Source organism: Rattus norvegicus, chromosome 16, assembly GCF_021556685.1.
Source record: "Rattus norvegicus strain SHRSP/BbbUtx chromosome 16, alternate assembly SHRSP_T2T, whole genome shotgun sequence".
Taxonomy (NCBI): domain Eukaryota; kingdom Metazoa; phylum Chordata; class Mammalia; order Rodentia; family Muridae; genus Rattus; species Rattus norvegicus.
Genome location: NC_141549.1, coordinates 71,191,143 through 71,216,531, shown reverse-complemented (window position 1 = coordinate 71,216,531; position 25,389 = coordinate 71,191,143). Strand labels below are relative to the sequence as shown.

The 25,389-nt window shown below is 40.3% G+C and overlaps 2 protein-coding genes and 1 pseudogene across 7 annotated transcripts in view; 1 reads left to right on the top strand and 2 right to left on the bottom strand.

The window, feature by feature from the left end:
* Positions 1–25,389, bottom strand: part of Erich1 (glutamate-rich 1) — a gene marked incomplete at its 5' end in the record, with an annotated part of 52,793,804 nt that overhangs the window by 12,447,832 nt on the left and 40,320,583 nt on the right.
* Positions 1–25,389, bottom strand: part of Unc5d (unc-5 netrin receptor D) — a 546,654-nt gene that overhangs the window by 282,672 nt on the left and 238,593 nt on the right. The gene's annotated exons all lie outside the window — the stretch shown is intronic.
* Positions 14,547–14,720, top strand: LOC120097619 (U2 spliceosomal RNA; annotated as a pseudogene).

Below are 25,389 nucleotides of genomic sequence, written 5' to 3'. Positions count from 1 at the left end.
CTGAGACAGAACCTGAGTAGTAGGGAGGAAAAGTAGAATTCGTGTCGTCATGGGAGAAGGAAAAGCCAGTGTGGAGTCACACTTCTTCAGAGGACAGAGCTCTTAGACTTGACATAGTAATCTGCTAACTCTAGTGCCAGTGTCTAATATTTCCTGGTATTCTCAGAGTAGCATCAGAGGCCATAGCTAAGTACATGGAACCCTGCCATTGGCCCCATAGACCTCTGGTGCTAATAACTGATAAAGAACAAAATGGGAAAGTTAGGTAATACAGTTTTGTAAATACTAATTCAAGGTTTGAGCGAGGATTTGCCACAGAGTTGATAGTTCTCAATGATGTTGCTAGAAAACCAGACTGAAGCAAGAACGTCTGGTCAGATCATCAGTGACTATTGGCCTCTCCCAGAATGATCTCCTGTGCCATCCTCTGACAGGAATACCTTCATATCACCTTGCTCTTCGGCATCCTCTCCATCGGTAAAGCTATAGTTCATTCATATTACCCAAACCTGAAGTCATTTCAAGGGTTAATGCATGGGGAAGCATCTTCCCTGCTGTGCAGATTTCTCTCTTGCACCCCAAATCATGCATATTAGAGGCCAGCAGCCAGCATGGAGGGAGGGCTGTTGAACTCCGTGGCTTTTGCAACCCAACTTTTGTGGATTAAGGTTTCATGCCAAAAGAAGCCACTTTGAGTCCTTCTCATTCATGAGAGATACCAGAGGGCAACAACAGGAGAGGAGATTAACATTCTAACCCCCTTCCCATTAAGTAAACTTCCAGCACAGTTTAACCCTGGTAATTAACAAAAATTTACACTACTAATTACTCTTTGCCTCTCCAGGAAAGAATACAAATGAATGCCTAACAGGTTCAGTCTCTCAGTCCTGAGCTGGCACAGGGTCAAACCTGCCCCAGAGCATGGCCAGCTTTGATGTTGGGCCAGGAGCTCTCCTGAATGGAAGCTTTTGTTCCTGGTATATCTTCTAGACCCAACCATGGCAATGCCTTATGCTACCTGGGACCATGTTGAAATGAATATTTTTAAATAAGTTGTTGTGGCATAAGATGTGGTAGTTTTTTGTTTCTAGATAATTCTAAAGGAATCTTGATGCTCATAGCTGGTGAGCTACACTTTGAATGGAAACTAGCCTAACGACAGTTGTCTTCCTTATTACAAAGCTAAGTGTAGTGTTATCTACATTGTACAGCCTCAGAGATGAGCTGAAAGGGCTATGTGCATAGAGGGGAGAGATTCTGGGTATGAGGGAGAGAGACAGGCTTTGGTTGTAAGGAAGAAAAGCACATTTTATTTGAGTCCTCCCTTCTAACAGATATCTGACATGGAGACTAGCAACCTATTCTTTGTACTTAGGAAATACCAGGAGATGCTTACCTCATAGAGCTTTGAACTCCATGTACCAAACAGTGGAAATATTCAGGAGAGAAATCTGTATCTGTCCTCAGCATGTGCAGACTTCCTATAATTAATCCCAACATGCACATAATGTAACAATGATTTCCAGAGTATCTGCACACACTAGGTGTTTTTACATAATCTGAAAATCTTTTAAAAGTACAGAGAGTGTGCACACACTGACTTGACCATACTCTTGGTCAGGTACCCACTGGTGGCCCTGGGACTGGGTTACTGTAGGCACCATGGGGTGTCTGTGAAGTGCTAACTGCAGAGTCCCCAGAAGTTCAGGGATGCTCTTTAGCTCCCTTACATGATATAAATGAGTCATTGAGACTCAGTAGGCGTCTACCTTTCAACTGACATAGAGCAGGGATAGGGCAAACCTGACATCTGATTATGCCCCTCTGCAGGGGTGATAGCTACAGATCTGGGTCTGAAGATTAAAGGGACAAAGGGAGGGAAACCAGACATGGAGGGATAGAGGGGAGAGATGCTGGGTATAAGAGAGAGAGAGAGAGAGGGGGGGGGGGGGGGGTGGGGGCTTTGGTTGTAAGGAAGGAAAACTCTCTGTTCTAACAGACACCTAATACTGAGTCTATCAACCTGTACTCTATACTTAGGAAATAGCAGGAGATGCTCACCTCAGTGAGATGCTGTGGACATTAAGAGGTTAAGTTTCTAGAAAATGTTTATAAATGGCTATAAGACAAAGGCACATTTACCTCCATCCATGTGTTCATAAATCTCCAGTGGCAGAGGTCTCTTTTGCCAACTCATGAAAAGACTATGTCATCTGCCCCTTTGTGGACATTCTTTGTTTATTTGTATGTATTTAAAATGGTTCAATTTTACATGTTACGCATAATGCATGCTACCATAGGCAGCCATCCAGATCTCATTTGCTTAATGGTTATGTGAACCAAATATGAGCTAAAGTTCTTAGGTATGGGGAGTGAACCCATACTAAAGATTGTATGAGGTCTATTGACATATTACTACTTTTGGGGGCTCTGTATGGCCCACATAGTGCAGAACCACAGCTAATTTACCCTCTAACTGCCATCCAAATCTCCTGTCCTGCTTTGACCTAACATTTTTGTGAGGACTTTTGTGAGTAAGTCTTTTGGACTGTATTAACTATCTTCTACCAGTCTAGAGACTAAGAATTTCATCTGGTAGCATCTAAGACCCAGAGTACGTATCTAATCTACTTTGTTGAAACCTAAGTACCTGACCTATGTGTGTTAAAAGGGCCTTGATCACGAATTCCCTTTCCTTTGTTAGTATGAGAACTGCCATGTGATATTTGCTGTAACCTAAATATGTGTTTTTTTAACCATAGTTATCCATATTTAGCTCCAGGATAAACTAGCTCTAACACCCTTTCATGTAACAGTAGTATTTTTGTGGCAATAGAGAGAAACTCTTGGACCAACAGCAATTAGTTTCACCGACACACAGACAGTTGTACTTTCAATCCATCACATCAGGCAAGGTCCCAAATTACATTGGTTCTTGAGTACAATCCCAGAGCAAGGTGTGTGTGTGTGTGTGTGTGTGTGTGTGTGTGTGTGTGTGTGTGTGTGTAAGAGAGAGAGAGAGAGAGAGAAAGAGAGTGTGTGTGTGTGTGTGTGTGTGTGTGTGTGTGTGTTTGTGTGAGGCTCACAGGAATCCAGCACTCATTAGCCACAATCTAATGATTCTAAAAATAAAGTGTGTCCATCCAAACCTCTCATTCGAATTGCTAAAGATGAGTCGGGATGCTTAGACTTCCCTTTTCTGTTTTGGGCTTCTTTCTTTTCTGTTGTTGCTAAAGATAAACACTGCTCAGCCTAGGGAGGCCTCAGGTGTGATTTATTTCGTGACAAGCGTTCCACTCTGCCCTTGTGCAGAAACTTCAACCAAGAAGGGCACAGCTAAGCCTGGGCCCCAGGTGACCAGAGGGACTTCCCCTCATCTCTAGCTGTCTTAAACCTCTTGCTTCCCTTTCACTGGGGCTTGCCTCTTGTGTTCTGCATTTGAAAATAGCTGTTTTGGGATTTCTGCTACTTAAACACAAAAGAAAAACCACAGAAGCAAAGCCTGAGGGGGCGGAGCTTGGAGAAGGCACCCCGGAGAGCGGTTTTCTGTGGCTAACCTCCACCAGACAGGCCTGATGTAAGAATTTCTCAGGAATTTATCTCAGACGCTGAGTTTTACTACACAAATGGGTATATTTTGACTGACTCTGTAGTTACAGTCCCTGAGATAAGTAACAATCCATTAAGTGGTTTCCACTGGAAATCTCATCAGAAACACTGCATTTACAGGGAAAGGGCATTTATTAATATTAACCACCTTACACAATCCCAGTGCCTGATTTTACCGTATCAGATTATTAGTCTATCCAAGGCATCTCTAGGGCAGATGTCACAAATCAAAAGAGAAAATAAATAAAATAAAATAATAAAATAAAATAAAATCTCTTAGAACCTCCAGCATCCGGCCAGACTACTTTCTACCATTATTTTATTGACTCTACCCCTCTGGACTTCTTAAGCTTCCCACTCCTCTGGGTTGCCTTACGGTTTCCTCCAGCTGCCCATGAGGTCCTGGGAAGACATCTCCTCCCTTCAAATCCATTTCTTTAAATTCCAAAATGATTAATTGGGTGACCTCTGACCTGTAGGCTAAAAATTAACTTCAAAAGATAAAACCGATGACCCGAGTGCAGATGCCCAGGTATTACCACAAAACTAGAAGCATCAGGAAATAACTAGGAGAATGTGACTTCAGCTGTCAATCCCACAGTAATGATCACCAACAACATTAATAAAAAAGGTGCATGGAACTCAGGACATAAGAGCTCCCAGGGACTAAACCACCATCCCAAGAGTACACAGGGATGGACCTATGGCTCCAGCCGCCTGTGTAGCTAAGGATGGCCTTGTTGGGCATCGGTGGGAGGAGAAGCCCTTGGCCTTGCCAAGTCTAGATGCCCCAGTGTAGGGGAATGTCAGGGCAGGGAGGTGGGAGGGTTGGAGGATGAGGGAGGAACCTCACAGAAGCAGGGGGAGATAGCAGGTTTCTGGAGGGGAAACCAGGAAAAGGGATAACATTTGAAACGTAAATAAAAAAATATCCAATAAAAGAAAAAAATGTGAAAAAAAAAACCCTTAAAAGAACAGTTCTAAACATGCTCAAGGAGTTCAAAGAAGTCAAAGAGGTCTTGTACCTGAATGAATTTCAAGAGAGCAGAAACTGATTAAAATCCAAGAAAATAAAATGGGATGAATGAAGTACTGAAAAGGACGTAGGCTATGGAAAACGAATCCATAAAGAAAGAAAATATTTCATTACAAAAATATCAAGACGAGCCTGGAAAGGAGAAAGTCGAAAGTTCTAATAAAAAAAGCTTCATCAACAGAGTAAAATCGTAAGAGGATGGAAACCCGTGGCTAACGATAAAGTATGTGAATTAGACCTCTCTGTCAAAAAAATGCCAAATTAAAAAATAAAAGAAAAACATCCCGGCAGAATATTCACGCACTATGTCACAGTATGAAAAATTCAAATTTATGAAAGAAAGCAAATTCTAGGTCAAAGGTGCAGAATCTATAAAATCGTAGGAAAAAAAATTCCCAAATTTAGGAAGAAGAGACAGCAGAACAGTGAGGAGAAAAGAGAAGAAAATAAACTTCCCCGTGCCATACTATAGTTAAGACACCATCTACATGGATACTATAGTTAAGACACCATGGATTGTAGAGAAGGTATTGAAAGGTTTAGAAGCAAAAGCCTACGCAGCATGAAGTCACACCTTTGAGAATAGCAGCAAGTGTCTCAGTGGAAACTAAAGGTCAGAAGAGTTGAAGACATTGGCTTCATGCTCTTAAAGAACACACATGCCAAACCAGACTCCTTTAATGATCAAAATTATCTACCATAACAAAAAGAAAAAATCTTTCCATGACAACAGGCCTAAGAGGTCAGGACTACCCAGCAAGCCTTACAGATGGGGCTGGAAGGAATATCTCTGCTTTATTCTAGGAGGCTACTTGAGGAAAGGTAGATACATCATATTATTTTACTTAGGATAAAAAAATAAACGCCATAAAATTTATTTAAAGGAACAAGAGCAGCTAACACACATCTTTCAGTAATTCCTCTGAACATCAATGGCCTCACCCCTCTCTGTCCAAAAAGAATAAAAGAGACTTACTTGATGGTTGGTTTAGAATATAGGATTAACGAAATGCAAATAAGTTTAAAAACAACATATAAATAATCAACGGTTCAGAGGAGTCTCATCTCAGTGAAGATGAAGTAAATTGACAAAACCTTTGCCAAACTTAGAAATAAGAAGCCCACGTTAACAAAATCAGAGATGAACAAGCCAACATCACGATGGGTACCAAGAAATCCTGAACGTTGTTATTTCACTAAACTTAGAAACCTAAAAGAAATGGATGATTTTTCTACATAGTACATTCTTCACTGAAGTGAAATGAAGATGAGATCAATAATTTTTATAGACCAATAACAAGCATAATATTGAAGCAATAATAAAAAAGCATCTCCTGAATAAAACCAACTTGGCTCCTAATAGATTCCCAGAGGAATTGTACTGAACATTTAAAAAGAAGTACAAGCAACGCCTCTCCAAATATCCCACAATACGGATACAGAAGGGGCACTTCCCACCTCTGTTTACAAAGCCATTGTTACTCTACTACCAAAATCAGGGGAAACCATGACTACAGAACAACACTCAAAAAGAAAATACGTGTAAACTCTCAACAAAAACATTTCAAACCAAAAGCACATTAAAAAATAATATTCATTTTCATTAAGTTGGCTTTTGCCAGAATTGCAGGGGTGGTTCGACATAAATAAATCAATACATTGTAATAAGTAATATAGATGAGTTACATATATTACTGACATGATTATCTCAACAGAGGCAGAAAAGGCCTTTGACAAAACCCTAACAACTTTTCCTAATGACTGTCATAGAATAGTAGTAGAGGGAACATAAGTAAACATAATAAATATGTAAAATTATATATATTATTTTTTCTCTTACATGCTAACCAATCCTCTGTTACAGAGTTTCAGTCACAATTAAGGATGATTGAAGTAGGCCATTTTCTTCCCCTAAAGGTACGTATCAAATATTGCATTAAAAGAAAGAAGGCAGACATACAAAACATTATATTATCATGTATTTGAAGCACACAAAAGAGGCATATCTGTGAACTGACCTCTTGCTTAAGTAAAGGAGGGGAGGAAGAAAGTGCTTGTGAAGGACTATATTATTAGAAGGGAAGGGTACTAGATATTTTCAGACCAGACAGTGATTATGACAGAGCATTTAACTCTATAACTATACTAAAATTGTAAGTTCTAGATGGGAAATAGAGAATGAATGATTATTTGTAAATCATACTACCTTATAATCCCCGAGTAAAGTCCTGCTCTTTTCCTTCCTCCCTGTCCTCATCCTCCATCCCAACCATACCTGAGGTTCATATCAGACTTTAACTGCAAGTAGTCAGTTTTCCTCATCTTTCTCTTGGTGCGAGCACCATCTTCTTCTGATGAAAGTCCTTTAAATCCCCCTTCCAAAATCTTTAGTATATCTATACTATATAAAGACACAGTCTTCACAATGTCTTCTTTTCAATGACCTCTCAATTGTTTCCGACTTCTTTTATAAACTACTCCTACCACATTCATAAAAACATCTTCTGGTTTACACTCTTGCTTGAAGGAAGACCACACTCCTTAAACTGATCTAAAGGGCCCGTTGAAGTCACACACACACACACACACACACACACACACACACACACACACACAGACACACACACACATTGTCCCAGTGATGTCTGTGATGCCCCCAACCCCTGCCAACTATTACCCTCTTCATTCTGACATTACCTATACAGGACATGCCTAAATATTTTTTGACTCTTTAGTATGGTTGTAGATTCTGCACCTGCACCTTACCACAAATCAGTGTATGAAGAACACATTTTCTGCTGGTAAAGACTTCAATATCTCTGAACTTTTAATATGTATGTCTTTATTAGCAAGTAAAGCAATCATTTCTTTGGCTGGGGCATAATTCAGTTGTAGAAATTAAACAGCATATACAAGGACCTACACACACACACACACACACACACACACACACACACATACACACACACACACACACACAGAGCAAGCATGGGAATGAATTACCTATAGAAATCGCCTTAAGCTCTGCCTCTCTTATGTAATTTGAAGACCTGCTGCCAGTCAAATAAAAACGTTCACATTCCCCCCAAATCCTGCTAGTAAAAAGGTATTTTGACATACTGTCTTATCTCTGCCTGCATACACTGCCTTCCCCAGTGCTGGCTTCCTGAGCTCTGACAGCACCTCTGGCAAGTCCAGAGTCCTCAGTCTCCATTCTCCTGTGATTAGAAAGAGGCTCCCAGCCATCACTTGGCAATAAGGTTAGCTGTCAAACTTCTTGTCCCAGGCAGAGCCTCAAAGGGTCTGTATTGTGAGAGAGAGCCTGCCAGTGCTCAGGGCTCACTCTTCTATGTAAGCCCAGAGAATTCACAACACACACACAGGATGAAATCTGAAGTAGCAGACAGAAATGATGCCAAATCTCTGTTTGGGAATATCTTCTATCATGGATTCTTACCATGAGCGGTATTAGGGGCAGGCACAGGAGAGCCCTTCTTACGAAATGGAATTGAAATACCAGTGACAGCTGAGGAACAGAAGTCATGAAAGACTATAGCAGACAAAGTGAAACATTAAAAGAAGGTTTTATTTTTTTTGCTCTGTTGGATTATTCTGGATAATTAAATCTGAATAAATGTTCCAGAAGTTACAGGCTTTGAGCTTAGATGCCTGTCCACACACACACCTAGTTTCAGTCGGGAGTCTTATGACATCAAACTGTGCAGAAACATTCAATGATATATATATATATATATATATATATATATATATATATGTTGAATGTAATAATGCTGTAATAATGCTTGGTTTTCTCATAGGACATTATGAAGTATAAAATATTCTAGAATAAGTAACAGTGCTAAAAGTTCTAGGAAAGTAATATGATGTAAATAACTTAAATAACCTTATTATAATATAAATAAAATAAATATAAAAATTATTATTGACTTGAGGCTATTGGCCTATGTAATACATTATCTTACTTTTTAGAAGCACATGAGTTGAAGTCTTGAAGCTGATCTGAAGAGACGTCGAAGATTTAATTAGATACTCAGAATAACATCCTTTATTTAACTTTTAACTATAACACTGTCAATCACTGAATGAGACAGGTAAATTGTGTATTTATTTAGAGGCAGGAGAGCTAGCTGAAATGATGAGGATTATGAAGGACAGGAAAAATAAGGATCATTCTTGAACTTGGCTATGCATGTGGTATCTGATGTGCTTTGTTTGACTCATGGTGGAAAGTTCTTAAATCCCGTTTGACTCTACCCAGATCTGAGCTCTTTGAAAGAAAAATGGCTAAAGTTCAACTTTGCTACTGCATATGTTCATGTGTTTGTTTAAAAAAAAAACCCAATTCATTCTAAGTAATATTCATCTCTGATATGTGTATGTGTGTGTGTGTGTGTGTGTGTGTGTGTGTGTGTGTGTGTGTGTATGGAAAACCAGAACTACTTCTGAGTTCCTTATTACAATGAAGATGATTTATTAAATAATAATAAAACCAGTATCCATTAAAGCCTCTAAGACATTCTGCAAACCAAACTGTGGATAGAGGAACGGTGATAAAGGTTTTAAGAATTTCGAAGTGTTTGGTATGAATACTTTCCTCTCATATTTATAAAACCAAAAGCTTTGTCGTTGTTTGTTTTTAAGTGAGGGTTCGGAGGGTTCTTTCCTTTGCTATATTTTGTCTTGGGATCAAAATAACCTAAGGTCACCTTAAAACTAGATGCCAGCTGGAAAAGAAAATTCAATAATGAAAAAGACAAGACCGGCCACAGAAGAAATTACTGTCCAGTGCTAGAGAGCTCGTCTCCAGGTCTGCTTTGCCACAACATTTCCTAACACACACGTAAAATACACTTCCTCCCAGGAGGGAGATTGCATGCTAGTGCTCTCAGGCCTAGGAGCAGACGCTTAAGCACAAAGCAAACTGTTTTCTGTGCTGGCTTCGCTGAAGCAAATTTTAATTGTTAATGAAATTAAAGTATGGATAAGAGAAAAATTTAAAGTGACCTCATGCATCCAACAGCTAGAGGGACCCATGAGCTCAATTACTAATGACCAACTCCAGCTTTTTCCCCATTAGGGATGCAAATGCCAGTGATCTTATGTTATCTCTGTACACATGTCCCTTCCTCAGAACTGAGAGACTCCTCAAGAGTTAGGCCTCTTGATGTATACTCTCTCATTTAAAACACAGGCTCTGGGGCTAATGTAGCTGTGGTCTTTGTTTCAGTCTCTAGAGCAAGGGTATTATTGCTCTGCAGCTCTAACTGTCTCGAATCCCCTTGGTTGTCTAGGATGGCATTGAATATGCAGGGCTCCTCTAGCCTCTTACCAGAGGGCTGGGTCTGTAGATATGCATCACTGGGAAAGGTGGTTTATCAACCCACACTAAAGCTTACTCAGTGCTCAAGGAGGTAATGGTGAGGGAATACTGATTAGACTTTGGCCCCGAGAAAAGACAGAAATAGTTTTTTAAAGTTCCGTGCTCAGGAAACAAGGAAACATAAATGGCTAGTGACCGGTTTGTGACCTTTCTGCCATGTTTGAGATGCCAAGCACTCTTCCAAACATTAAGTCACCCTGCACTCCTGCCTGCTTGCAGACCTATAGGAGTCACAAAAAGGAAACATGGGGACAAAGAGCTAAGGAATAAGAGACTATCCAAATAACCATCTTGATATAACCTAATGCCAGTCATGTGATTGGTTGAGAGAGACGGTGTGCCTGGCATACAAAAGGCCGAGTAGAGGGCATACAGGAAAATATTGCTTAACGCAGAAGGACCACCGGGCAAGCTGTGGCAGGATCTGACTAAAAGACTCATAGTCAGGTAGCCCTTTTATGTCGGCCTCTAAAGAGCACTCAAGAACTCTGCAAATGCAGCCAGAGCATTTCGAGTTTTAGATCTTTTCTCACAGGCAGAAAAAAAAAATTGTAAGGATCTGCAGTGTCCACTTTCTGGAGCGTATTTTCAAGTGTTACTTTAACAGACATGGAGGAGAATAAGAGCAGGGCCCCCTGTGTCATGAAACACATTAAGTCACAGCTTTTAAAATGGATGGAAACAGCAGGAAGCAGGGCTTTTAAAGGGATGTTCTCTCTCTCTTAACGTTGTGTATCACTGAGCAAACAAGGAAAGGCTGTGCATGATTCCAGTCTCAACCCAGTAATACTTGGGCTAATGATCTGCGCCTCTCTATTTAACAGTGTTTTCACTCAAGCTTTATTACTCTAAGTAAGTACGTGGCCACAAAACATTTCAAACAAAACATGGAATTTTTCACTTTCCAAAGTCTTCAAAGACCATGAAAGGAGCTCCCTTGGAAAGAGGGTCTTGATTGACAGCTATTAGAGAATTGTTCGAATTGCCTAAATGGCCACAACTGAATGTTTAGAAGTCAGATGTACTTGCTACCCTTTGATAGCATGTTGCTGTAGTCCATGGAATACAGTGCCAGGCTTTCAAACTCATCCACTACATAATCACACAAATCTGTTACCAATTTGATTATCTAAACAGAGTCAATCAATCAAGTTAAGAAGGAAATAAAGGAAGGCCACAGATAAGCTAATTAAAAAAGGAACAGATATAACACTGAAGTTTTTTTTAAAAAAACCTTGAAAAGCTATTCCTAAGAGAGAAAATAATCTAAGGCAATCTAGAAAAGCAACCGTGGTTTGTCCTACACTGAGTCTGATAGCCCGACACTTTCAATGGCCAGTATCGATACAATGCCAAACATGGTCCTTGAATCCCCCACAGTTTTTGTATATTCCCACTGTTAGACCCTGAGATATGATATCACAGAGTATACACAGAAACACCAAATCATGTAGGTGTCTTAGTTCGAATGCATTTGCAGAGACTTTGACTATCTAGAAAGTTCTGTGGCATTAAATTTTCAAAATACTTAATAAATCAAAATAAATCGACCATTGTCTAATTCATGTTTCTAGCATCCACTGAAAGAGAAAAAGTGGAATTAGTCAATATGGAAACAACTGGTTGTTTAAAAATAAAGCTAAGCACTTAAAATATAAGCCACTGAAACACCATGCTTCCATTTTTATAGCATATACTTTTCCACTGCCCTACTTTTCAGCAAAGCTAAGGATTGCATGTGAATGATACTTATATTATCTCTCTTTCTCTTCTTCTCTCTCTATGCATGCTTCCCAAATCTATATTTATCTCACATGCAAAATGTGTCCATCCCCAAGCCCTAATGTCTTAATAAATTCCAACATTGGTTCTGAATCTCAGCTCTCCTTAAAATAACAACTTCAATGTGGGTAGAAACTGAGGCATGATTCATTCTGAGGTGAAATTCCTCTCTAGCCGTGGATCGCTGAAAGTGAGACAAGTTAGCGTCTTGTAAAAGAGGCACAAGATGCATTCCATTTTTAAGAGGGAAAAACAAGAGGGTGAAGTTAAGTCCATCTGAGCTGTCACCCAAATGTCTATTCTCCCAATGCTCTGTCTAGAAACAATCGCAGCTCTTTATACCTCCACCCAAAGCCACATCCATATTTCAGTTATTTGTGGAGTAGCATCCACTTCCTGGGTAAAATGTAAAATAGGCTATAAGTGTGTACACACGTATCTGTGCATACATACATATCCACAGACAGAAGAGAGTTAATGCTAAGGATTTAACACCACTCACCATCTTGGAGGCTTGATGAACCCAACATTCCAAGGGAAACAGGTAGAGGAGAAATCTAAGTTCAGCCCAAAGGCAGTTTATTGAACCCATGGGTTTAGAACATCCTAGATTTATGTCCTAACCAGTAGGTTCTTGGTTCTTCATAACAATAGAACACTGACTAAAACAATACCCACCATCCAAATTTGGACGTTATTCCAAATCAATCATTCACACACACACACACACACACACACACACACACACACACACACACACACACACACACATATATTCACACATACACGGTTACATTACCTACACATAAACAGGTTATTTTTTAGAACATGGGTCATGATTCTTATCCAATCACAGGGAGCATTACAAGGGATGGTTTCCCTAGTTGTAAAATAAAAATACTCTTCGTCTGCTTTCTGGAATCTTCCATAAGTGGAGAATTAAAAGTATGAGGTATTCCATGGACAACTGCACTACTTAATTCACTGAAATATGTATTCACTTTGTCTCCCTGCCCCACCAGCTTTAAAAATAGACAGTCTTTAATCCCACTTCTTTACCCAATTCTCTTAAAACATCACAGGCATTCTGACTGGCAAAGACTTTGATCTTATGAAGCAAACCAGTAAGGCCCTAGGATTAAAATAAAATCAAGAAAAAAAGCTAGCAATATTTTTTTATTATAGTTTGACTCTAAGTTTAATTTTTTTTTCAGATTTAAATCCTCTTATGTTTTCCATGGAGGAAAAGAGATCAAAGATGATTCTTACACTTATCAGAAGGGGAAAGCTTGGGAAGATTTCAGATCCTTCCTTGGGACAAATCTGAGTCAGTACCTGTACTGTCATTGATCATCGTTAGCATAAAGTCATCTCACGGGGACCCTAGATACATGTTCCAGGGACAGATCCCATCAGAGAGCATGAGCTGGCTGGGCCCACTGTGGAAAGCATCCGCCATAAGCACGCACTACTCACACAGCGCAGAAATGGCTTTTACATCCACTCATGCTAATTAGGAAATTACTGAAAATATTTCCCATATTTAAAGCAGCAGCCCACCTCATTGATATGCCACTCTCTCCTTATATGGCAACCTAGGTATGAATCAAAACTGAATAATAATCCATCACTGTCAACGGTAAATTACTGCCTGGGGAAAAAAAAGCACCCTGACATTTAAAGCACTAAAGAAACAGTCAGTTAGTCCCCTGTGTGGTCCTTAAGTTAGAGAAAAGTGTCCATGAAATCAGTACACTAGGAGGGTAGCTTAGAAGAAAAGTCATGTGCCACATAAGCCTAAAATACAAGTGCAAACAAGGGAGCCCTGCTAAGGAAACATTCTCCCTATGTCTCCTATAGTTTCACATGCATTATTTTTTATTCGTTGAGTATAACAGAATTGATGTCCTGATCAAGTCTGCCTTATAGATCAGAAACTATGCCCCAGTGAATTTACCACTGTAACAGAGACTCGGTGTTAACTAAATGGGGGTTGAACCGAAAATGCCAGCTCTCATGGACTTCAATATCTAGCTTATCTTCTGTGCCCCAGTCTGTGTGAGTTGCTTGGGAGCCTGGAGTTAGCACCATAGAGACAGCAGTGAGTTCAGCACCATGGATAGCGTATGCAAGTCGCAAAGCCTTCTGTGCCTCGGCTTGCACCAGTAATCGACCCTATGTAACAGTATGTAATAGATATTAAATGAGGCATATATCGCAAAGGCCTGAGGATATAAATCACAATAAAGATATAGTAAGACAGAAAATCCCTTCTTCACATCGCTTGCTCTGTCAGTGTAAGCCCCTACGCATTCACTGTCAACTAAGTCTTTCTTTGCTAAAGATGATAATGCTAACAATATCCTCCACCAAGTACTACTGGGTCTTATATAAAGTGACAATGTGCAGAACACAGGGTCAGCTCATTGTATACACATTGCATTTAGTTCTTGAAGCAGGAATGAGAGCTACAGGTCCTTAAGTCAGAGAGTCTTTGAGATTGGATAGTCATTTCTGTGAGTCATAACACTGGTGCTGGTTATCCATAAGACTCGTCAATGTCAAATGTGGGGGCCCGAAACGTCTGCTTAAGAACACACTAGGAATCATTCGTTCCTCCTAGAAGGAGGAAGCAGAACTGTCAGCTATCCCAGAAGGGCATAAAGCTCTACGCTGTTCTTTATGGCGCCACTTACAGCTATCAGAATGGAAAATACCATCGCTTCTCGGCCTTTTGGCTAAGATCAAGTGCAGAATGGAAAATACCCAGTGCTATATTAGTATTTTCATAAATATTTAATTACTGAGAAACAATATTGCTATAGCAACAATGCTCAGACATTAGACTCAGGTCTTACAAAAACAAGGATTACGTGGTCTCCAGTCTCATGAAAAATGAGTTCTGCTGTGAGGGAAAATGCTGAATGAAGAGAAGCCCATAAGTCGTAGCCATCAGTGTCCAATAAGTGGTGAGAAGAAACAGGAAAACAAGATGCAAAGGAGGGAACCCACCCTGGGTGGGATGCTCATTTGAGTAGGGTTGTGAGGCCCTCCTCTTTAAAAGCTGGTATGTGATCTGGGATCTGAAAGACAAGATGGAGAAAACTGGCCCCACCCAGCCATGAGAAAACTGGGCAGTCACTATGGTCCCTAGATGAAGAAAGTTAAGTATTCAAGACTCTGAGAGACTCAACAAAGCATGGCTGTAGGGAAGGGCATGGTGGCCATGAGTAAGCCAGCAGGTGCAAGAACAGATGACAGAAAAAGAGACATTAAGGAAAGCAGTTCTGTTGAAGGTTGGGTTGTGGCTTGAGTGGGCGGGGCAACTGGTCATTCCATAGATACCAAGGCACAGGGTAAAGCAGAAGCTAGTCACTAGATCCTTGGGTCAGAAAAGGAACAGACAGGTGAGGTGGGGTACGGCTGCTGGCTTTCTTGTTTAGTCATTACTTTCTCCAACTTAATAGACTTTTCACAGTGAGTTTGACACCGGCGTGTGCCTGATGGAAGTAAATTGGCACAATTCATTACAAGCAGCCATGGAAGGGCTCAGCTTTCCCTCCAGAGCCATTTTCTAGATATGGTTACATTATAAATGGAAGCAGGGTCTCCAGAGGTAAACAGTCGACTGTCCAGTTCACAAGCCCCTCCCTTTAACCCCACATCTGAAAGGAACATGCGTTTCCTGTAGCTTTTTCTTTTTACCTCAGCAGCCCCATGTTCACCACACTCTGAGCTCCTGATATAAGAAGGGCTGCATAAAGCAAAACAAAACAAGACAAACAAAAGTCAGATAAGTCCACTATTTATGGAGTGACAGTCATCCTAGCTTAATATGTAGCTTTAAGTGGAACTGCTGAGGATTATATTCTCAAACCAGTGACGTAAAACACACCTCAGTTTTTCGTGTGCCCTAAACATAGCTGTCTTAATAAATGGAGGAACATAACCTATGTTTGGGCTTCTCTGTTGGTAGGGAGTCCAGTGCAGTGTCTGAGAACCATATTCTACTGAGAGGACATGAAACAGAGTAGAGCAGTCTACACTACATACTCTCCTCTCCCTAAACTGTTCTTCAGAAAATTTGCATGGCTCAAAATACACAGCTTTTGACTGTGCCCTCTGAGATACACACACACACACACACACACACACACACACACACACACACACATACACACACACACACCACACGCACAGCCCTCACCTGATGCAAAGTCTGAACAACTTGTGTACGTGTGGTACTCAGTTTTGTTGTTATTGTTATTGTTATTGTTGTTGTTGTTGTTGTTGTTTTAATCATTGTAAAAAAGAGAAAATCATTAAGAGGCCACTGAGATGGGTAAAGGTCCTTCAATCTGATGGCCTGTGTCCAACCCTGGGATCCACATAGTGGAAGGAGAGAACTTACTCCTAAAAGTCCCCGCTGGCCTCTACAAACATACTCTTTCACACAAAATAAGTAAATGATTAAATCAATATTACAAAGCCAAATAATGTAGGGAAATTCTATAAAAGGAGGGGTCAGTCAGCACTCAGGCAAGAAATTCCATTTAGTTACCCCTGTTAAAAATTAGCTTCAAATCAGAGTCCTGCCCACCACCAGTGCTCATCCCTGCCCTCACCCAGAAGTGACCTGCCCACCTGCACTCACTCCTGCCCTCACTCAGAAGTGACCAGACCCACTTTGCTCATTCTTGAGAACAAACAGCAAACTAAGGAAGCATCTTTTAAAGGACACATTGGCAAGCAACATAATCTGTCAAAATATAAACTACAGTCGACTCACTATCATTTTCTTTTGGTTTCTCCCAATTTGCAATGTGAGAATTTTAGCCCATTTCCTGGATGCTCATGTGCCTCATGTGCTCAGGATACCAATTCCTGGAGGATCAACTAAATGAGTCCTTAAGCAAACACGCATGCCTGGGGCTGCTGGCAGAGTACTCTGAACATAGCTTCCTAGTTGGCTGAGGCAGGGGGATCACAAGTTTTGGGTTGCCCTGAATAACATAAGACCCGGTCTGAGAAAAAGGAAAATAATTCATTCTTTTGGTTGGGTCTCATTTGACAACGGATTTCAATTCCATAGCCACAGTTTAAGGGGATTGTCGAGGGGTCCAGAACTTAGCTAGCTTGGTGACAAAGTGAATTGACGGTGTGTTATACAAGCAAGAGAGAGCCAGCAACACATGGAGACAAGATGTACTGTCGATTAAAACTTATGATGCTCGAGGGAAACAAGATTTCACAGGCAAAAACGGAGAAACAATACAAGAATAAAGGGCACCATTTAACCCCAAGTGGTAGGAGAATGGATGACACTTTAAATTACTCCACGGAGTGAAGGGTGATAGACAGTAGGCAGAAGGACAGACCACATCTGAACCAAAGCTCCCTACACAGGACCCGGAAATGGTAAAAAAGACAGCTTGTGTCATCCCAGAATTCCATGTTTTAGTGACTTCATCTGTTCATTCACCTTGAACGATAACAAACAAACAGAAGCATGTACTTGGGCTTATTTGTTGCAGAGTAACATATCCAAAATAAGTCCTAACTGCTTACAGTGACAGATAGTAGATTGGATGGGGAAAAGATAAAAACATATAATTATGTTGGAAGTAATAAATATCTCAGGTAGATTGGTAAAAGTAAGTCTAAATTAGAAAAAAGAAAGAATAGGGGAGGAATACTCTAAGTACACACTCCTGTGATTAACTACTTATAGGAGTGACAGGGTTACAGGCTATGGGAAGTGATGGCAGCATGGCTCAAGGCAGAAGGTGTCCCCTGAGCACAGAGGATACAATGTGGGAAGGAACAATCAACTCCATGAAGTTGTCTTTTGATTATGACATGCGCACTGTGGTATAACTGGCCACAAACAATCTACTCATCATGCACGCATAATAATAGGTAAAAAATTTTTAAAGTTACACTAAGAAATCAACTTTAAGGCAGAAAGTAATAGAAGAATGCTCTGTCTCCCTGTTTCTCTCCCCTGTTCTCCCTTTCTCTGTATAGGCCATCAGTGGACATTTAGTGTCTCCCTTCCGCTAGACCAGATGGTGACCATGTCCCAGGGATCTTCTTGGCTCTGCTCCACCAATGTCAGGATTCCTGGTTTGCTATGTCATGCTGGGTTTTTATGGGGGTACCAGGGATCCAATGTCTGGTCTTCATGCCTGTTCAACAATCAACTCACCAGCTAAGCCATCTATCTAACCCCTATCTCAGTTTAAACATAGGAGAAAGCTAGTTTCAGAGGAAAAAATAAACTATTTGAAAGAAAAAAGTCGATGTGAAATAAAGACTGGATGAATGTCTAAATATTCATCACATGGAAGATGGCAGACTCAGCTTCATCAGGGAGATTGGTACCCAAGAATTTACTGCATGAAAAGGAGGATTAGAATAAGGGGGAGGAGGGGAAAAGAAGAGGATGAGAAGGAACAAGAAAGGGAAAGGAGGATGAGAGGGTGGGGAAAGGGAAGAAGCCAGGGCTTGAAAGGGACTGCAAAGGCAAAGGATGAACAGTGATGACTTTGTTAGAAGACAGAGGTACATGTAAAGTTTTCTCTAGCCCATATTATCTCTATCAAATATGTCAATCATAACAAGCTAGCAATTATTGTATGTTCATTCTGTATCTGATGCTCTTTAAAGTGCTTATGAGCACTGGAGGGAGCAAGCGAGAAGAAAGTAAAGTCAACCTGATCGTTTACTTACAAGGAACAAGTTTTGAAATATGGTAATAATCCATGGAGTAATAATCTGTGTAGTCATTGTGAATGGTGCTTTTGTGGGTATCTGAGGACCTAGAGGAATGGCTTTCAGTCAGTCTAATTGCAGAAAAAAAAATTCAGTTGTTTTTCTTCAAGAACATTCATGAAATATCACAAATTTTACTTATGTACAACACAGTCATCACTTATCTATACACTTCTTTCACACTTCGCATCGAACATTTCAGGAAACTGTCTTGACTTTCTCTTTGATATATATTCAATGCTATAAATAGTGCAGGGAGCTAAATCAGCAGCGTGCTGTCATTGTTATATTGGGAAGCAATATTCCAAAACCAACCACAATGAAACCTGGCCAAAAGGAGTAGCAGAATATTATATGGCTGAGTGAAAATAAAAAATATAAGTTTATGCCCATAATATTAGTACCAAATCCACAAAGAAAGCCTACATATTGGAAACGAAAATACTGGTGGTTTTTTTTTTTTTTTTAACAATAGTCAATGACAAAATAGGATGATGAGATTCTGAAACATTTTGGTTTTCTGTAGGTAATGTTTTAAAACTTTTTGCAATATTAGTCACAATAAAAGACATTTTCATACCTGAATTTACTAGCATGAATTTTAGAGTATTTATTTTGAGTTTAACAATACTTGGTATGGAAGACAAATGCATAGTCAAAGTTACAGATGTGAGAATTAGACAGAAGCCAAACTTACTGCATAAACGGGAGTTTGGAATTTATTTCTTATGTATTTGTTTATTTATTTGGTACTCCTTTTCCAGTGCACTCATTCTCACTACCTCTTTTTGATAACAGTAAGAAAGGCAGTGGCTCTTGGCCTCTGCTCCCTAGTCCGCTGGCCCATTAGACAGGTTGAACATTCATTCAGCAACAGCTTGATGACCCCTTCTCTGGTGCGATGTGTTTGTTGAATGAAATATGTGCTTAGCTTTCCATGTAAAAATCCAATAAGGCCATTTAGCTTCCACAAACATTATTGTATGTGCACAGCCAACTAAGAGATGTTGCCTGAAACCTTTAAAAGACTCCGTTAGCATCTCAGTTGCTGAATGGAATGTTCAGACAGACCCCTATGCTTTCTCTCAGTCTAAGTGACATGTTATAGCACACATCTCTACACCCATTTCTACAACCAGGTCCACCCTGAATGTTTTAAGTCCCTGAAGATTGCCAGAACAAAATAAGTACAAAAAATATTGGTGGAGTTTCCTTACTCAGACCCCTTCAGTGACCGTGTATCTTGTTCTTCATTGTGTGTCTCAGATCATTCATTGTTTCCAACAGTACTGGTTTCTCCCAGGTAGACATTATGCTTTGCCCTTCCCTTTGTCCAAAGGCTCTGTCTGGGTGTAAGTACCACAGGAGCAGCAATCTAGCCCAATTGTAATCACTGACACATCCCAACAGCCGAGAACAGCACCTCACATGTAATGGACCTTTTGATAAGTATTTTCCTGTCTAGTTTTGACATAAAAAAACAGGGTTGAAGTAAGGAAATATAAAACTTTCTCTTCTCCCAGAAAACCACTCCACCAAGAAAAGATTTAGATCACCTGTAACATCAAAACAAGATAATCCCCAGCATCCAGAGTTCCTAACCGCCCAGACAATGAGCTTTGCCAAAAAGCCTTTCTGCTAGAAATGCTAGGGTCTTTTGGTTGCTTGTATTTCATTCACATTTAGGTTCCCCGTTCACTTGAATTTTCATGCACTTTAAGTGATTATGTATCACCATTTATAAGTCTACTTTCCTCTTTCTTCAGAACAAGAGTGTTATGACTGTAATCATATATTATTAAGTTGTATACAGGGACATTTATTATCTATAAATGAACTAACACTTCCTGTGCTAACATTCTCCCTCTAATCACCTACTGACTACTCGTAAGATAATAAAATTGGGGAAAATTAAGTTAGTGTGTGTGTGTGTGTATGTGTATGTGTGTCTGTGAGTGGTACCTGTGTGTGTGAAATGTGTGTATCTGTGTGTGTGTGAGAAGTGTGTGTGTGTTTGTGTGTGTATGTGTGTCTGTCTGTGTGTGTGTGTGTCTGTGTGTGTGGTGCCTGTGTGTGTGTGAAGTATGTGTGTCTGTGTGGGTGAGAAGTGTGTGTGTGTGAAAAGTGTGTGTGTTTGTGTCTGTGTGTGTCTGTGTGTGTGTCTGTGTGTCTGTGTGTGTGTCTGTGTGTGTGTGAGAAGTGTGTGTGTCTGTGTGTGTGAGTGTGTCTGTGTGTGTGAGTGTGTCTGTGTGTCTGTGTGTGTTTGTGTGTGTGTTTGTGTGTGTTTGTGTGTGTGTCTGTGTGTGTGTGTCTGTGTCTGTGTGTGTCTGTGTGTGTGTGTCTGTGTGTGTGTGGGGGTGGTGGGCGTGTGTGTGTCTGTGTGTCTGTGTGTGTGTGTCTGTGTGTGTGTGAGAAGTGTGTGTGTGTCTGTGTGTGTGTCCCTGTGTGTTTATGTGTATGTGTCTGTGTGTGTCTGTGTGTGTGTGTCTCTGTGTGTCTGTGTGTCTGTGTGTGTGTGTCTGTGTGTGTGTGGGGGGCAGTGTGTGTGTGTCTGTGTGTCTGTGTGTGTGTCTGTGTGTGTAAGAAGTGTGTGTGTCTGTGTGTGTGTCCCTGTGTGTTTATGTGTGTGTGTGTCTGTGTGTGTGTGTGTGTCTGTGTGTCTGTGTGTGTGTGTCTGTGTGTGGGGGGGGGCGGTGTGTGTGTGTCTGTGTGTCTGTGTGTCTGTGTGTGTGTGAGAAGTGTGTGTGTCTGTGTGTGTGTCCCTGTGTGTTTATGTGTATGTGTCTGTGTGTGTGTGAGAAGTGTGTGTGTGTCTGCGTGTGTGTGTGTCTCTGTGTGTGTGTGTCTGCGTGTGTGTGTGTGTGTTCCATTGGTAGTTTAGAAGACAGCAATGTCGCAGTAGATGTGGAGACTCCATCACCTAGGAAGTGCTTTTCATTAGACTTCGCATGATGCATGCTGTCTAAAGATGCTGCTGCTAATGATGCTTTGTTTGTTTTTTTTTTCTGCCAGAATAAATGATTGAACTTGTGTGTATAGAGGAAATTTGAATGGAGCGACATACAGACTGTTCTGACACTCAGAAAGCATGTAGTGAACAACATAGACTGGGAAAAACATAGCATAAACGCCAACTTCCTCTGGAGTCCATTAGCCCTAGATCATAATAGTGTGCTTTATTCTGTGCTTTTCTTCCTAAAGAATTTACTTTCATTTTATATGCATTGGTGTTTTGTCTGCATGAATTCCTGATATTGGAGTTACAGACAGTTGCAAGCTGTCATGTTGGTGCTGGAAATTGCTCTTGAAGAGCGAGCAGCGCTCTTAACCACTGAACCATCTTTTCAGCCCCTTATTCTGTGCTTCTTATCATGCTGATTAATTAACAGTCTCGTTATAACTGGATTCAGGGTAGAAGAAATGAATGAACTCACACAAGATGTTCTCTGCTCTGATTGCCACATGTGATCTGTAGTACATGTGCATACACCCCCCCACACAGAGAGAGAGAGAGAGAGAGAGAGAGAGAGAGAGAGAGAGAAGAAGAGGAGGAGGAGGAAGAAGAGGAGGAGGAGGAGGAGGAGGAAGGTAGGGGAAGAGGGAGAGGGAGAGGAGAGGGAGAGGGAAAATTTAAAAGGAAAAATATTGCCATCATTAAGAATCATATGAGTTAATAATAGAAGTTAATGCATGTGGAACTCCAGGATACTTTCTTTATTCAGCATGCAGAAAGTAGGCTCCCCTGGTTCTGTGCATTTCTAAACACTGAGCTTCAGCTTTGCAAAGATTCAGTGAAGCAGGACTCTAGTTACATATGCAACACTCAGAAGTCCGGTCTAGAAGTCCATTCTGTAAACCACATTCATATATCTGAGCAGCAAAAGTAACAAATAGTTATGCTTCCAGTTCTAAAGAAGACATCATTTGAAGACTTGCCCTTCATTTCACTTAGGAATTTTTCTGCAAAGTTCTTCTGTAAGCCCAGTTTGAAATATAATTTAAACAAATTCCACAGCAAGGGAAAGGAGCTACAGTGTAACTCAGCCAAAATTCCTCATGATCTAATTAAAAGAAAGTTAAAGAATGTTACACCTGTGTGTTTACATCCTGGGATACCTCACACTTTATCAAAAGTGTAGGGTGTTTAATGTTATTAACATATTTCAGTACCACCACTTTTAGATTTGATATTTAAAGTATTTAAAAATCCAAAGTAAAATCGAAATTAAGATGAGAACACAGGGCAGTTTTTCCCCCGCTGAGACAGATAAACTCACATAACTGTCTCACATCGGTGAGGGCTGGCCAACACAGGATCCCTGAATTAGGAACATTAGTGAGAGCACATTTGGCCAGCTAAATTTGCTTGAAAGCTTCAGACTCTTAATGTGCACTATCCAATGATGACCTCACTGTTTTACATGTGCCAAAGGTTCTAAGGAAGAAATTTCCCTGCTGAGGTAACGGTCACTTTGCTCCCAACTGTGAAAACAATAAAGATAGTTTAACATGTGGAGATGCATGGTTTATGAATCTACATGTCGCTGTTGCCTAAAATGAAATGATCCACTGACTGCTATAAGGTCTTCCGTCCATTTTGATTGGTTGTATCAGCTCCCTGGCATGACAACCAAAATTCCTCATATTTACTTTCACTTGTGAGGATCCTGTCCAGTGATAAATTTCCTATACAAATGATTACCCTCTAGGAACAGATATTAGAAATAAAAGTCAACAAAAGATAATTGCTTTAGTCTGTTGCCATCAAAATACTATGGGAGTTACATAAATTGCTGTACGTTTTGCTTTGAGTCAAGACATAACCAGAACAATTAATTGGTATGATGAAAAGCATGGGATAAAACCACACTATGCTGATCTGTGGCTATTGGACTCCAGAGAAAGTTGCAATTTATGCAATGATCTCCCATGCCACACTATTTACTGCATGCATTCCGAGTGTCAGAACAGTCTGTATGTCACTCCATTCAAACTTCCTCTATACACACAAGTTCAATCATTTATTCTGGCAGAAAATAAAAACAAACAGAAAATATCACTAGCAGAGCATCTTTAAACAACAAGCACCATGAGAAGTTTTCTGTGATGAAATAGAGATGAGGCTGATGCCAAGGCAGGGTGGTACAGATGGAAATTTCACAAGTAAATTCTCAGATGATAGGCAAAGAAAAAAAACACTCAGGTATTAAGCAGGAATAATTATTATAAAAAATGTAAAGGAAATGCTGAAGCTAATTAAAGACAGAGAGAAGCCACATGGAATTCTGAGCACATTAAAAGTTTGATCTGGAATGATTGTAAAATTAAATAAAATGGATCATAAAAAGAGACCAGAGACCACTTTTTTTCCAAAACACAAAGAAAATTGCCTACATAGATTATCAAGGCTCTCTTTTAACATCAAATAAATGCAAAAGACCAATGAGCATGGCTGTCTGGTAAATGCATTGGACATTGCAGAACATTCAAATTGAATGCCCTGCTGAAATGATCAGAGAAAGAGAGAGGTGCAGTCGCCATTCCAAAGCAACGGGAGAAAAAGGCATGGCGGAATGGAAATCAATATTGATGCAAGACTGGGTGATCAAAGCCATCACAGCTCAATGTCCAGAGCTGAGGCTCTGAAGTAGAAAAGAAATGAAAAAGTGCATACACAGGATCCTTCCTTTACTCTTCCAGTCAGAGTTTTCCAGAGAAAACAGGAAAGAGATGTAGTGGCCAAGGAAGTGACTCATGTGTCACTGGAGTCTAATGTAGTTGTGGGTAAAGATGGGAGGGTGTTGGTAATGTGGGGAAACTGAGGAAAAGCATTGCTTATAAACAAGCAAAGCAAAGGTTCTTGTCACAAAGACACAGAGGACACTGACTATTGTGACCCTAGGTAATGAGGGACACAGACAAGCCCAAAAGATTTTTTTTTCTTTTCTGTATCCCAAGAACAGCTATCTTTTTCCTTAAATGCCTCTACACATCGCTAGTAAAAGGCACTTTGAAGGAAAAATTATGAAAAGGAAAAGATCAGGGATCTGTCAAATTTTAGAGAACTTTGAGAACTTGCCACAAGTTCAAGATGTCTCCCACAAAGGAAGACCCAGTGAAGTTCAATGGCTAGACTGAAATGTGGGTGTCAAAAGTGGCCTTTGTGCTATTCAGTCTGTATATTTGTAAGACTGCATGCCCACGTTGGTTTGTCCTGGAGTCATTCTAAGGCCTTTCAAAGACAAACCCAGGAAGAGTGAGTCTCATACAATAGCAACATGGTAAGCAGATCTGAGCCAGACAAATCGGTCACCTCCAAATCTGTCACAGCAGTACCTAATATCAAAGCAACACGTGCTGGCTTCTCAGTGTGCAACGTACAACATGATGATCTAGAGCTGAGTACTAGAAAATCACTGGCCTCAAACAACTCAAAATCTGGATACTATATCACTTAGTTCATGCCAAACACTCAATGGGCTCTGGGACCTCATAAAAGGTGATGCTTGGATCTGATGCCTGTTATGTCCCAGGCATTCAGTCATGGAGAGAAATCCTATCTGTACTGGTGATATAATTTGTAACTTCCCCACAGACACACAGCAGAGGAACAGTGGGTCTTTTTGTTACTAAATAAATCATTGATAATGTATTTAATCTGCTATGCTTTAACCTGCACTAAAACAAGTCATTTGGGTCTATACCAACTTCTCCCAGCCCTGGAAAAGAATAATGCAAAGAAAAAAGAAAGTCAGGGTTACAAGATGGATAATTCTGGATGAAGGTA